Source organism: Neofelis nebulosa, chromosome 1 (assembly GCF_028018385.1).
Source record: "Neofelis nebulosa isolate mNeoNeb1 chromosome 1, mNeoNeb1.pri, whole genome shotgun sequence".
Lineage (NCBI taxonomy): Eukaryota > Metazoa > Chordata > Mammalia > Carnivora > Felidae > Neofelis > Neofelis nebulosa.
In genome coordinates, this window is record NC_080782.1 from 205357604 (window position 1) to 205370854 (window position 13251).

Sequence of the window (13251 nt, forward strand, 5' to 3'; positions counted from 1 at the left end):
ACTGTCCTGGTGTCCTGAGTCACCTCAGTCCCTGAGAGGAATGATCTCTCCTTCTCACTAAATCACACCAGATTATGTGACAAGGCATATGATGTGTTAGTGGCCACATGCTGACTGAGCAGCTGTACAAAATGAATTAAAACCAAATTGCAAAAACATCTAGAGTTACAAACTTTTTAGAATGTTAAACGAAAATAAAAAGATGTTTATATGGATTACACAAGCAAAGGAAGTTCTGATTTGAACATATTTAAAATTAACATTTTGTAAACTGCCTTTGAATGGTAAGCTATGTTTCATTAAGAACATACTGGATTATATAGATTTCTACCTAATGGCCAGAAATTTACCAAAAAAGTGTAAAAATATGTGATGGCAGCCTGAACAAAAATGGTATGTAGAAGCATTTAGCAGAACGATCACTGAATTACTTCATAAAAGTTAAATAATATCCAAGTTTCAAAGGTAATTATAGAAGGGAATCAACTGATATCAAGGGATATTAGTGGCATAAATTTTAAATATTAAAAAGACATACCATTCTTTGATATCTATTGCAATTATCAATTGACTACCTCTCAATACCAAATTCACCCTTCAATATATGCTCTGTGATACTGAACATAATTTCTTGAAAAGTTTCTTCATTATAGTAAGCACAACATTAAGGTTTCTCAGTAGAGGTTGCCAGAAAGACACTACAAGAGAAAAGAGTTCTCCTGCATTTCCAGAAGGTGCACTCTTGGTAGCATGAGTGTCAGAACTGTCCCAGCTACACATGTGACCTCCTTGCTGTCTCCAGCTACACATGGCACCCTTGCAGCCTTGACTTAGGCTAGTGATCACCGAACTGGAGTCATCTTAACATGAACACCATGTGCTATAGGATTCCTACACACACCAGAGCCCCTCATTCCTCTGCTCACCTATCCCAAGGCCCCAGATGTTTTTCTCCAAAGGTTCTTCTGATGCTGCAGCCCTGTTAATGTCATGGACCTCCCAACACAGACACCATGCTTTCCAGGCTTTCTGTTCACATTGGTACCCTCATTCTCTCATGGGTATGCCCGTACACCTGGCCACACCGGGTGTGGCTTACCTGTGCCCCTTTGGTACTCCAGAGGGTTGCCTCCTGTTTGCCCAGAAACTGTGGATGAGGCCAGGCAAGCCAGTGAACTTCTCTCCCATCCAGTAGCCTGTAAGTACACCTTAACTATGATATCTGAACCCTAGCCCAGGAGTGGGCCATCCTTTTAAGTATGACCTTCACTAACTGGCCTTCCCTCAATTTAAAGATGTCACATTTCTTGTATCTCATAATCACTTGTATCTTAATCATTCTCTATATTAAACTTCCCCTGATTATATCACTTTGTAGTTTAGTCTCTTGATTTGATTCAGACTCCTAGAAAATTGGTATCAGGAGTGGTCCTTAAAGATGGGATTTGGGAGTTAGTTTTGTCCTTGAGCTTGATTACCAAGCAAGTTCCTTCTCAAAGAGAAATGGAACGCTAGTGGCCCATGGCCTACAGTGGAATCACAGGCCATAACCTGTGATTGACTATGATAAAATACCAAGTGAAACATGGGGAGATCATGTGGCTGCTGTGCAGGGCTATTTTGGTAGTAATGATGACACAAGGACCATAATGTAGTGTAGATTCTTTTGAGTAGAAGTAGCTTGCCCTCTGTTTTCTGAAAAGATGAGCCTTTTGTGTTTAAAATTACAATGATAGCCTCATTTGTGGAAGATGCCTTGGAAGGTGTTGCTCCTTTTACTCAGGGCCTGCTACAATCACCCACTGATGCCACTAGATACATAACTAATGGTCACACAACAGCATGCTCCAGGGGATTAGATATGCCTATAATCCAGGAGGAAATAACTTACAAATAAAATGACTCCAAGAATCTCCTAATATATTTTGGCAAATACTGGACGTGTGTAGCGATGAATACTAAGGGTGTTAGACCACAGAGGGAATACTAAAACAGTAGATAAAGCTAGATTAATTGATATGGGTTCACTTTCTAGAAGTTTTAGATTGAATAACACACCTGTTATTTTTTTAAACATTACTTCTGAATTGTTTTCTTTTGTTCCCTGGAGTCTCTGATTACAATGCTAGAATTTTTTCCTCCTCTATTTATTTCTATTTTTTTCTTAACCATTTGCTTGTGTTCCAGTTAGAATATTTACTAGTTTCTCCAGTTCACTATGATCTGGTTCTTTCTTGTCCAATTTGTTATTATATCTGTTAGAGTCTCAATTTGTTAGTATTTCAGAATTCTAAATTTCCTTTTGATCTTGTTTATCTAGATTACAATTCTCTAGTATAACTATCATATATATATATATATATATATATGATAGTTATACTATATATCTATATACTATACTATACTATCTTGACATATTTGTATTTAAATCAATTGCTAATGATTTCAATAAGTTTATCTTCAAATCTATTTTTATTATTTTTCTTTTCCCTCTTAGCCACGGATATTTTAAGACTAGACATTGACTTTGAAAAACTTAAGAGGCTTTAGATGATGTCTTTTTCCAAAAAAGCTTCACCCTATTTTCTCACAGACAGATATGTAAGGTCATATTACAGTAACTTATTCAAAGCTGTGTTGCAGTTTGCTTGTTTTTTGCCCTTTTTTTTTTTTTTTTTTTTTTTTTAAGATCTATCTACCTGGGATTCATCTTCAGTCTCAGGATGTAATTCTCCAGAATCACAACTAAAAGTACAGGTTACTCTAATTTTGTGTGTCATAGACTCCAATTTTATCTCCTCAGAATGATAGGATGAGACCACCTCTTACCCTGCAAGTCTCAGAAATAAACCGCTGAATGAAAGGCTAACCTCTCTGAATCTCTCTTCTCACTGGTATCTTTGCTCCTTTAACTTTTTTGTCATGCTAGTCTCACCTTTTTTTTCCCCCAGCACTGTATGCTGGTAAAAATAAAATCTATCTTTCACATTCTTGGCAAATTGTTGGATTATTGGACTTTGTTCAATTATCATTAATCGGCAAGTGCCCAAGGCAAAAATGCCTTCATGACTGTGGGTTCAACTCTCTGTATTTCATTTTGTTCTGGGATCCTACCTTCCAGTTATGTTAGAAACATAATAGGAAAACAGTATAAAACAGGCAGAAAGGGAAAAGTTAGGACCTGAGGTATGGAAAAAAACCCACATATTTTGGAACAATGCTGGAAGTGGGAAAAACAATGCGGGGTGGGGGAAAAAACACATTTTGGAACAATGCTGGGAATGTCTGAACACAGCAAAGCCCCTCAGGTGTAAGGTTCCTCTTAAGAATGAATCAGACACCACCTAATCCCCCTCAGGTTCCCCTCAGGAATTTGACAAAAGACCCAACTAAAATAGACCATAAACCTATGACCCACAAGGAAAGGTATGGCGATAGGCCACCCCTCACACAATGGAAACGAGCCAATCAGGAATGGACAACCTAGCACCTAGACTTATCTAGCCCACAGAACATGAGAAGGAATCTAGTAGAACATGAGAAGGAATAGGGGAAAGGGAAGGAGGGGCTGACCAGAATCCTATAAAACAAAGACCCTTGCCTACAGTTTTTAGGCATTCACTTTTAAATGTCTCCTCTGTGAAAAGAGCTTTAATACTATTTCTTTCTTTCTAATATTATGCTCTAATAAACTTTCACCTACTGCTCATTTTGTGTCCACCTCTTCATTCTTCAAAGGGGCGAGACAATGATCGAGATATTGAAGGAAAAAATCCTGCAACAAGAACCCTTTAATTTTTTCAAATGTTCAAAAAAAAATTTTTGACCGGATTTGGTCATGGTGCTGTTGTTCTAAATTGGAATGGTCATCTCCCATAAGCTACTCCACCATATATAAAACCAGAAATCTCCCTGCCTTTTAATTATATACATTTTCTATCTAAATTCCATGAGAATAGACACAATGTCTACACTTATTTTTAATGTGAAGTATCTTTGCACTCTGTAATAGAATTTAATTATATGTGTCAGAGAGGGCAAAGGTAGACATAAAGAAAGAAAATAGAATGTTGATCTAACATAATGCCAAGATACAATAGTGGCTTTGTCTGAAGCAGTATCCTGGGAGTGGACAGAAGTGATAATTAGAAACTTTTTAACTCTCCAGGTGTGTTGCTAAGAACGTTGCCCACTAGGAATCATAAAAATCATTTTCTCAGGGTCTCTGTACCAGGAACATCTGTTCTTCCAAACAACCATAAAGAAATATTGGATGTTACAAATACTGTACTTCTCTTAATTTATTGTATTTGTTTCTGATTTGGGTATTCAGGAATTCAGAAATAACAGCCTATCTTTAGTTATTCAATTGCGCTTCTTGGATTTACAATTAGCTTTCTTTTTGCTTTCCTACTATTTTTCTCTTTGCTAGCATATATGTTCTCATAATATTTATATATTACATACACAAAGTTCCCCTCTGTGCTATTGAATATAAATTTTGGTAGGTGTTTTTTTGTGCGTGTTTTTTATTTTGTTTTGCTTTTGTTTCTGTTTTTGTTTTTTCGGTATCAAGCAGAAAATACATTAATATATACAAGATACTAAAATCAAAGGCAAAGAGAATAAGAGCCTCTTTTTCTTCCTGGCTTACACATTTTCATAAACCACAGGCATAATTTATAGAAGATGACTTCCGTAAGTAGTAAAAAATTCAAATACAATGACCTGAATGAATAAAGAATTTATTGTTTCGCATTACAAGTAGCCAAGAGTCACTGAAGTGCCCAAGTTGTGTTTCTTGGTGTTTCTATGTTGTCAAGGCTTCAGTTTAGCCTTTCTCCAATTCACTGGGCTTTCTTTTCCTTGATTCACAATGCCTACACATCTACCACCCATGTATACTCGATAATATCAAAAGATAGGAAGGGAGTATTTTCTTCTAATAGCAGAGAAAATAATACTTTCTCATGAGCCAGAGTATTTCCCTTTACTTTTTTTATTTAGGGGAGTCAGATTCTTAGTTCTACACATATTATTAGCGAAGAGACTGTAATTTACTGATTGGTATCAACCAATATCCATCCCTTATTACTGGGAAAAGCACTGACAGTGCAGAGCCTACTTTGGGATTCTCTCTCCCCCTCTCTCTCTGCCCCTTCCCCATGTGCACATGCACTCTCTCCCTCAAAATAAACTGTAAGAAATAAATAAAACATTAAAAAAATCAAGGTTCTGGATTCAAGAAAAACAGGAATAGTGATCATTGAGTTGGAAAACAAAACAGTGGTCTCTGCCACATTCCCTTAATACTCCCTCATGGTTTTTAGGCTCAAAACCTCAAAACCTCAGTCATCAGTCATTCGTTCAACAATTAACTGAGCATAGAATGTGTCCTAACTATAGTTCTAGAAAATGGGACATAAAGCAGTTGACAAAAGAGGTGAAATTTCAGGCATTAACAGAGCTTACTATCCAGTGGAGAATATAGAAAAAAGAAAATAAAAAGTTGGTAATGTGTAATATATTAGATCAAAATAAGGCTTAAGGAGAAAAAAAAATACAAAAACACAAATATGGACATTAAAAAAAAATAAAAATAAGCTTGTTCTATAAAGTAGCCAGAGAAGGCACACAGAAAAGGAAAGTTTTGATTAGACTTTTGGGAGAAAATGAGCAAGCAAATGGAGATGTTTTGAGAAGAAGCAAAAGAGGTAGAGAGAACAAGTGCAAAGTTCTGAAGCAAGTGCATCTCTGCATTTTTTGAGGAATCCTAAGGGTCAGTATGACTGGAATGAAACAGACAAGAAAGAAGAAAAGGTGAGAGGGCTTTGTAATCTATTTTAAGAGAGTTGGTTTTTAATATGAATGTAATGAATAGCCACTGGAGAGTTCTGGGATAGAACATTGACACAATATACTGGAATTTTAATAGAATCATTTTGTATGCTATATGAGAATAGATTGAATGAGGGCAAGTACAAAAATAGGGAGACCAGCCAAAGAGCTATTTCAACAATATAGGTGAGAGAATGGTGACTTGGACTCAGGTTGTTGAAGAGAAAGAGTGGGAAGTGGTCAGATTCTGTGAATATATTTTGAAAGTAAACCAGAGGCTTTGCTGATGGTTGAGATGTGGGAATATGTGGAGTGTGGACTGCAGAGGAAAGACAAGAGAGGATTTAAAGATCATACAAAAGTTTTTAGCTCAAGGGATTAAAATAACTTTTTCAACGTAAATATTATTTCTTTATTGTCTCTAACTTTATAAAATTCTAGCTAAACTTTGTCATTTATACATTTGCCCTACTCTTTCTCTGTGTTTCCTAAATGTTGCCACTCTTTCCATTATTTTACAACCATATTCTGAGTTGTATTTTATGTGTTCTTTGTCTTCCCCATCCACTCCCATTTAAAAAATTTGCACTCCTTGAGAACAGAAATGTTACCTTCTGTATCTTTCAATCAGGCAAATATTTTCCTCTCTTGGGTACCAGGCTAGGCATTGGGACTGCAGATATATATGTAACTGAACATGATGCTACCTTTGTGAAGTGTGTTCATTGTATATAAATGTCACTTCTTAGTGTTCAATCTGTATTCACTGAACTGGGATACAGTACACTGTTTTTGTAGAAATATTTTTTATTATTTACAGTGTGGTTTTAATACTGACAAGTATCTTGCTTCAGCATGAATATTATAAAATGCTATACCTGTAACTTTATCCCATGGGATGGAATATACAAGATTGCTATTTGCTTTCCTAAAGCTCATAAAGAGAATTTCAAACTGCTGGGATATATCTCAGTGACCCTGGAAAATGATTGGCAGTGTTCAGTGAGGCCATTTTCAAAGCTTTAAACAAAAATTGAAAAAAAAGAAAAAGAAAAAAAGAGAGAGAGAGAGAGAGAGACAGACAGACAGACAGACAGAAAGACAACAGTATTGTTCAAAGCCTCCAGGCTCTGTTTGCTCCTTGGTATTTGGGTTTCAAGGTGACTATTTTATATTTACAAAGGTAGTTTTCAGAAGAGAGGGAAAGTATGGTTTTTAAATCTACAACTCAGTGGAGGATATTTGTATTTGAGAAAGTTTACCCCAGTTTATTTTAATTGTAATTTATATAAATATTTTCCCTAGATAAAAATGGGAGACAAATGATAATTTAATAATATTGCATAAAATATTTTTATACTTCCTACGAGTGGGCAATGCACTCCAGACAACATTCTGGAGCCCAGCTGTCTGGCTTCAAAACGCAGCCTTGCTACTTATTTAATATATGACCTTGGTAAATTATTGAAGTGTTCCAAGCCTCTGTTTCCTTGTCTACAAAAAATAATACGTTTTAAATACAATGCTGTCTCATAGGCTGTGTTAGGTGTTGAATTGCATCCTCCAAAAAAGATGCATGTAAGTTTTAACTCCTGGAACCTATGAATGTGACCTTACTTGGAAAAGGGGTCTGTGCAGATGTAATCAATTAAGATGTGGTCAGTAGGGCAGACCCTAATCCAACATAACTGCTGCCCTTATAAGCAGAAGACGACATGTAAAGACAAAGACACAGAGGGAGAGTGCCACATCCCAGGGGAGGCAGAGACTGGAGTAATGCAGCTGCAAGCCAAGGAATGCCAAGGATTGCTGAGAACACCAGGAACTAAAGGAAGGCATGGAACGGGTTGTCTCTTAAGAGTCTTCCAAGAGAACATATCTCTGCCTCTACCTTGGTTTCAGACTTGTAGCCTTCAGAACTGTGAGAAAATAAATTTCTGTGGTTCTAAGCTACCCCTAAGGAAACTAATACAGGGTGGGTACAGGTCATTAAACCATCTTTGATAACTAAAGTACGCAGACTAAAGCCAGGCATATTTTTTTTTTCTTTTTTTGGTACAGCCTTTATTTCCTTGGCAACACATGAAATAATAATTTTGTATTTTTTTTTAATATGAAATTTATCATCAAATTGGTTTCCATACAACACCCAGTGCTCAAGCCAGGCATATTTTAAGTAGTTTAGGAGTTTGGGCTTTTCATATTTAATTTTTTTTCATGTTTATTTATTTTGACAGAAAGAGCATGCACACACATGAGTAGGGGAGGGCCAGAGAAAGAGGGAAAGAGAAAATCCCAAGTGGGCTCCAGGCTGCCAGTGCAGAGCCCAACACGGGGGCTCGATCTCACTAACCATGAGATCATGATCTGAGCCAAAATCAAGAGTAGGATGCTTAACCAACTGAGCTGCCCATATACCCCAAGGGCTTTTAATATTATTAAGCACTTAGATAAAATAGAATATTCTCTTCAGATAGCTGCATTTATTCTAACATTTAAGATCTCTAGTCATTACATAAAATAAATTTAATATAAAACTTGTAATGCTTTTGGTTTATTTAGATAGCATTGCTATTCAATTTGTATAAGCTTTAATTCAGTAATTTTCCCTTGTAGTATATGAGAATATCATTTCGAGGTATGTTTACTTACCTAAGATATCTGTAAGTATATAAAAGCATTTAAAGAATGTATGAATTTTGGAAAATCAGTCATTCCTAGAAATTGTTTTTATATGTATTCCCTTTATAGAAATAATATAGTACTGATTTTGCTGGTAGATTTTTTTTTCCATTCATGTTACTGAAAACAGTAAATACATTCAGATAATGCTTTTTTAAAATGTTACCTTCACTTTACCAAATTATCATATGCAAAAAGAGTAAATGAGTTAAAATATCATGTCTCATGCATCTGTTTTTAAGTTTTTTATTTTAATTCCAGTATAGTTAACATCATATTAGTTTCGGGTGTATAATATAGCAATTCAGCAATTTTATACATTACTCAGTGCTAATCATGATAAGTGTATCTTCAATCCCCATCACTGTTTCACCCACCCACCTCCACGTCCCCTCTGATAACCATAAGTTTGTTTTATACAGTAAAGAGTCTGTGTTTTGTCGTTTTTCCTTTGTATGTTTTTGTCTTAAATTTCAATATGAGTGAAAACATATGGTATTTGTCTTACTCTGATTGACTTATTTCACTTAGCATTATAGTCTCTAGGTCTATCCATGTTGTAGCAAATAGCAAGAATTCATTTTTTATGGCTGAATAATATTCCATTATACATGCACACATACACACACACCGCCTCTTCTTTGTCTCTTCATCTATCAATGGACACTTGGGCTGCTTCCATAATTTTGCTATTGTAAATAGTGATGCAATAAACATAGGGGTGCAGGTATGCTTTGGAATTAGTGTTTTCCTACTCTTTGGGTAATTACCCAGTAGTGGAATTACTGGATCATAGGGTAGTCTATTTTTAAATTCTTGAAGAATCTCCATACTGTTTTCCTCAGTGGTTGCAGCAGTTTGCATTCCCACCAACAGTGTACGAGCGTTCCTTTTTCTCTAATCCTCTCCAACTCATTTCTTGTATTTTTTATTTTAGCCATGCTGATAGGTGTGAGGTAATAGCTCACTGTAGCACTGATTTGCCCTGATGTTGAACATCTTTTCATGTATCTGTTGGACATCTGGATGTCTTCTTTGGAAAATGTCTCTTCATGTCTTCTGCCCATTTTTAGTTGGATTATTTGGTTTTGGGGTGTTGCATTTGATAAGTTCTTTATATATTTTGGATACCATCTCTTTATCAGATATGTCATTCTCAGATATATTTTTCCATTCTGTAGGTTGCCTTTTAGTTTTGGTGATTATTTCCTTCACAATGCAGAACCTTTTTATTTTGATCTAGTCCCAACAATTCATTTTTGTTTTTGCCTCCCTTGCCTCCAGAGACATATGTAGAAATATGTTGTTACAGCCCATGTTAGAATAAATTAATGCCTTGCTCTCTTCTAAGATTCTTACAGTTTCAGGTCTCACATTTAGGTCTTCAGCCCATTTTGAGTTTTTGTGTATGGTGTAAGATAGTGGTCCAGTTTACCCAATATCACTTGTTGAAGAGACTGTCTTTTTCCCACTGCATATTCTTGACTCCTTTGTCAAAGATTCATTGGCCATGTAACTGTGGGTTTATTTCTGGGCTCTCTATTCTGTTGTATTGATCTATATGCCTATTTTTGTGCCTGCACCGTATTGCTTTGATTACTACAGCTTTGTAGTGTATTTTGAAATCTGAGATTATGATACCTCCAGCTTTGGTTTTCTTTTTCAAGATTGCTTTGGCTACTCAGGGTCTCTTGTGGTTCCATGCACATTTTAGAACTGTTTGTTCAAGCTCTGTGAAAAATGCTGTTGGTATTTTGATAGGGATTGCTTTAAACCTGTAGATTGCTTTGGATAAGGTGGACATTTTAACAATATTTGTTTTTCCAATCATGAACATAGAATGTCTTTCCATTTGTGTCATCTTAAATTTCTTTTATCAATGTTTTATAGTTTTCAGAGCATAGTTTTCCACCTGTTTGGTTAGGTTTATTCCTATGGGTCTCATTATTTTTGATGCAATTGTAAATGGGGTCCTTCTCTTAATTTCTCTTTCTGCTGCTTATTAGTGTATAGAAATGCAACAGATTTATACACACATTTTGTATCCTGCAACTTTACTGAATTCGCTTATCAGTTCTAGTAGACTTTTGGTGAAATCTTTTAGGTTTTCTATATAGAGTGTCATATCATCTGCAAACAGTGAAAGTTTCACTTCTTCCTTACTAATTTAAATGCCTTTCATTTCTTTTGTTGTCTGATTGCTGCAGCTAGGATTTCCAGAACAATGCTACATGAAAGTGGTGAGAGTGGACATCATTGTCCTGTTCCTGATCTTAGGGGTAAAGCTCTCAGTTTTTCCCCACTGAGTATGATGTTAACTGTGAGTTTTTCATATATGGCTTTTATTATTTTTCATTCATCTTTTTTAATCAAGAAACCTATTCAATTTTTACATTCTGTGATAGATGATAAATATAAGCATTTAAAAATTTAATGCAAAATTAATACTAAAGATCAAGATTTTCTTTAGCTTGAAACTGGCAATATAAAAGATATTTAATTATTAGTTTAGGCTATTCAGGTTTTTAAGTAAATGCTAACATGTTGCCAATGCTCAAATAGACACGTTGGTTAAAAAAAAAAAAACGTAATTGTTTCATTTCATGTGACAGTAGTAATTTCTAAAGATTTATCATTTCATAGCATGTGTATTGATATTTTAACCATACTCTGTTCTCTTTTAATGATATCCCTAGTAGAAAAGGGACATATCCATTTAATAGCTGTAAGAAAATGAACATTTTTAGAAGAGGAAAGAAAAGAAAAAGAGAGAGAGAGAGAGAGAGAGAGAGAGAGAGAGAGAAAGAAAGAAAGAAAGAAAGAAAGAAAGAAAGAAAGAAAGAAAGAAAGAAAGAAAGAAAGAAGACAGACAAGAGAAACATGGGCAGGAAGAGTATTAGAAGCAGGAAGAAAAGGAAGTTAAAGGAGCTTTCAGAAGAAGACATTAGGTAGTAAAGGCAACTCTTTGAAAAGTCATCATTATTCCATTAATGTGAGGAATGGAGAAAATTACTAGTGGCATGCTGTCTACCTTGGAAAACCTCCAGGACAGATGGAAAATCTAGTGCTTGACTTTAATATATTAGTGAAGAACGAGCTTCTAAAATGTGCACAGAGCCATAGGTTACTTGGTTACTTCCACAGAAGCCTCCCAAAGTACTCACAATGACTGGCATACAATGACTACCAACATCCACAAGGAAAAGCACAGGTCACTAATCCTTACATCTGTCTCAGCACTGAACAGAAAAGAGTTGTTCAAAAATATTTTTAAAACAATAATTTTACAGAAACCGTATGCTGACTTCATGAATCTACTAATGCAAAGATGACGCTTTAAGATGTGGTAGATTGGAGCAATTTGCCTTTGCTTATTATCCATAGCAGTAAACTGCTTATTAACCATATGAGTACATCGGTCCCAGCCATCAGTTTCACATACAGGTAAGTCTGAATTACAAAAAAAAATTAAAAAATAGGCCAACTATCCAGGCTCACCTTAACACTAAAATATTTTAATCAGTTAACATGAAAGATAAACTGGAGAATATCTAAACACAGAACAAAGTAAAAGAAATCCTTAACTGTATTTAATAAGAATTGCTTAATAATTTTAGGCCATAGACTTGGTCCTGGACTCAATTGAGATAATGTATTTAAAAGTCTTTAGTTAATATATGCAAAAAGAAAAATTTACTTTGAGTCATCTAAAGTCAGATCAATAACTTATAATATGTTAATCTCTATGGACTCAATATGTTAAGGAGTTTTCTTTATACTTAAATCATAATTATCCTACAGAGCACGAAATCAGGTGTCAGCAAACTGTGGCCCACTGGCCAAATTCAGCCTATCTCCAGTTTTACAAATAAAATTTTATTGGAACAGAGCCACACGCATTCCTTTTTCTATGCCTGTGATTGCTTTCATGCTACAATGGCAGAGTTGAATAGCTCTATCAGAAGTTGCATGGCCTGTTTAGCATCCAGCCCTTTACAGAGAACGTTTGCTGGACTCAGAACCAGATTACGTTTTCATTAATGCTTACTCTAATTTTTTTAACACAAATCTAGAAGTAAAAATAAATTTAACGATTTAAGTAAGAATACTTGCTTCTTGGGTTTTATGGTTAATCTGGTCTAAAAGTAGTTTGGTCATTTCTCTTTACACTAAAAATCCCTCTAATAGTACTTCTTCATACTTTATTAACTTAGCCATCAGAATGAAAAAATTTGAGTCATAAAAGTCTCTTTTATAAAATAAGTTGGACAAGATCTCAACAGGCAAGAGTTAAAATGATTATGATTTCATAATTAAATATGAGATATTAAGATAGATGTTCCTCACAAATGTTATTATTAGCCATGACGATAAGTACTGTGAACTTTTAGACATTAGGTAATATGATGGCTATTGAGGAACATGATATTTAGTTCAATTTATAACAGCTGCATACTGATTTCCTAATATATTCCTGCTTAAAATAAAAACAGTGTCCATATGATGTATCTTTGAACTATAACAGGAATTTGCAGTGAGTACATGCTGATTTTCAAAACTGTGTTCATCTGTGAAAGAACACACAAATTAATTATTTGTACATGGCCCTTAAAATTTTTAGGTAATATGACCAGCAGAGACTCGTTACTATAAAGCCTACTAGGACTTTTTTCTTTTTTTTTTTTTTTTTTACAAAGAACACTCTAATGCAGCTTTTCAAAGAGGTAAAAC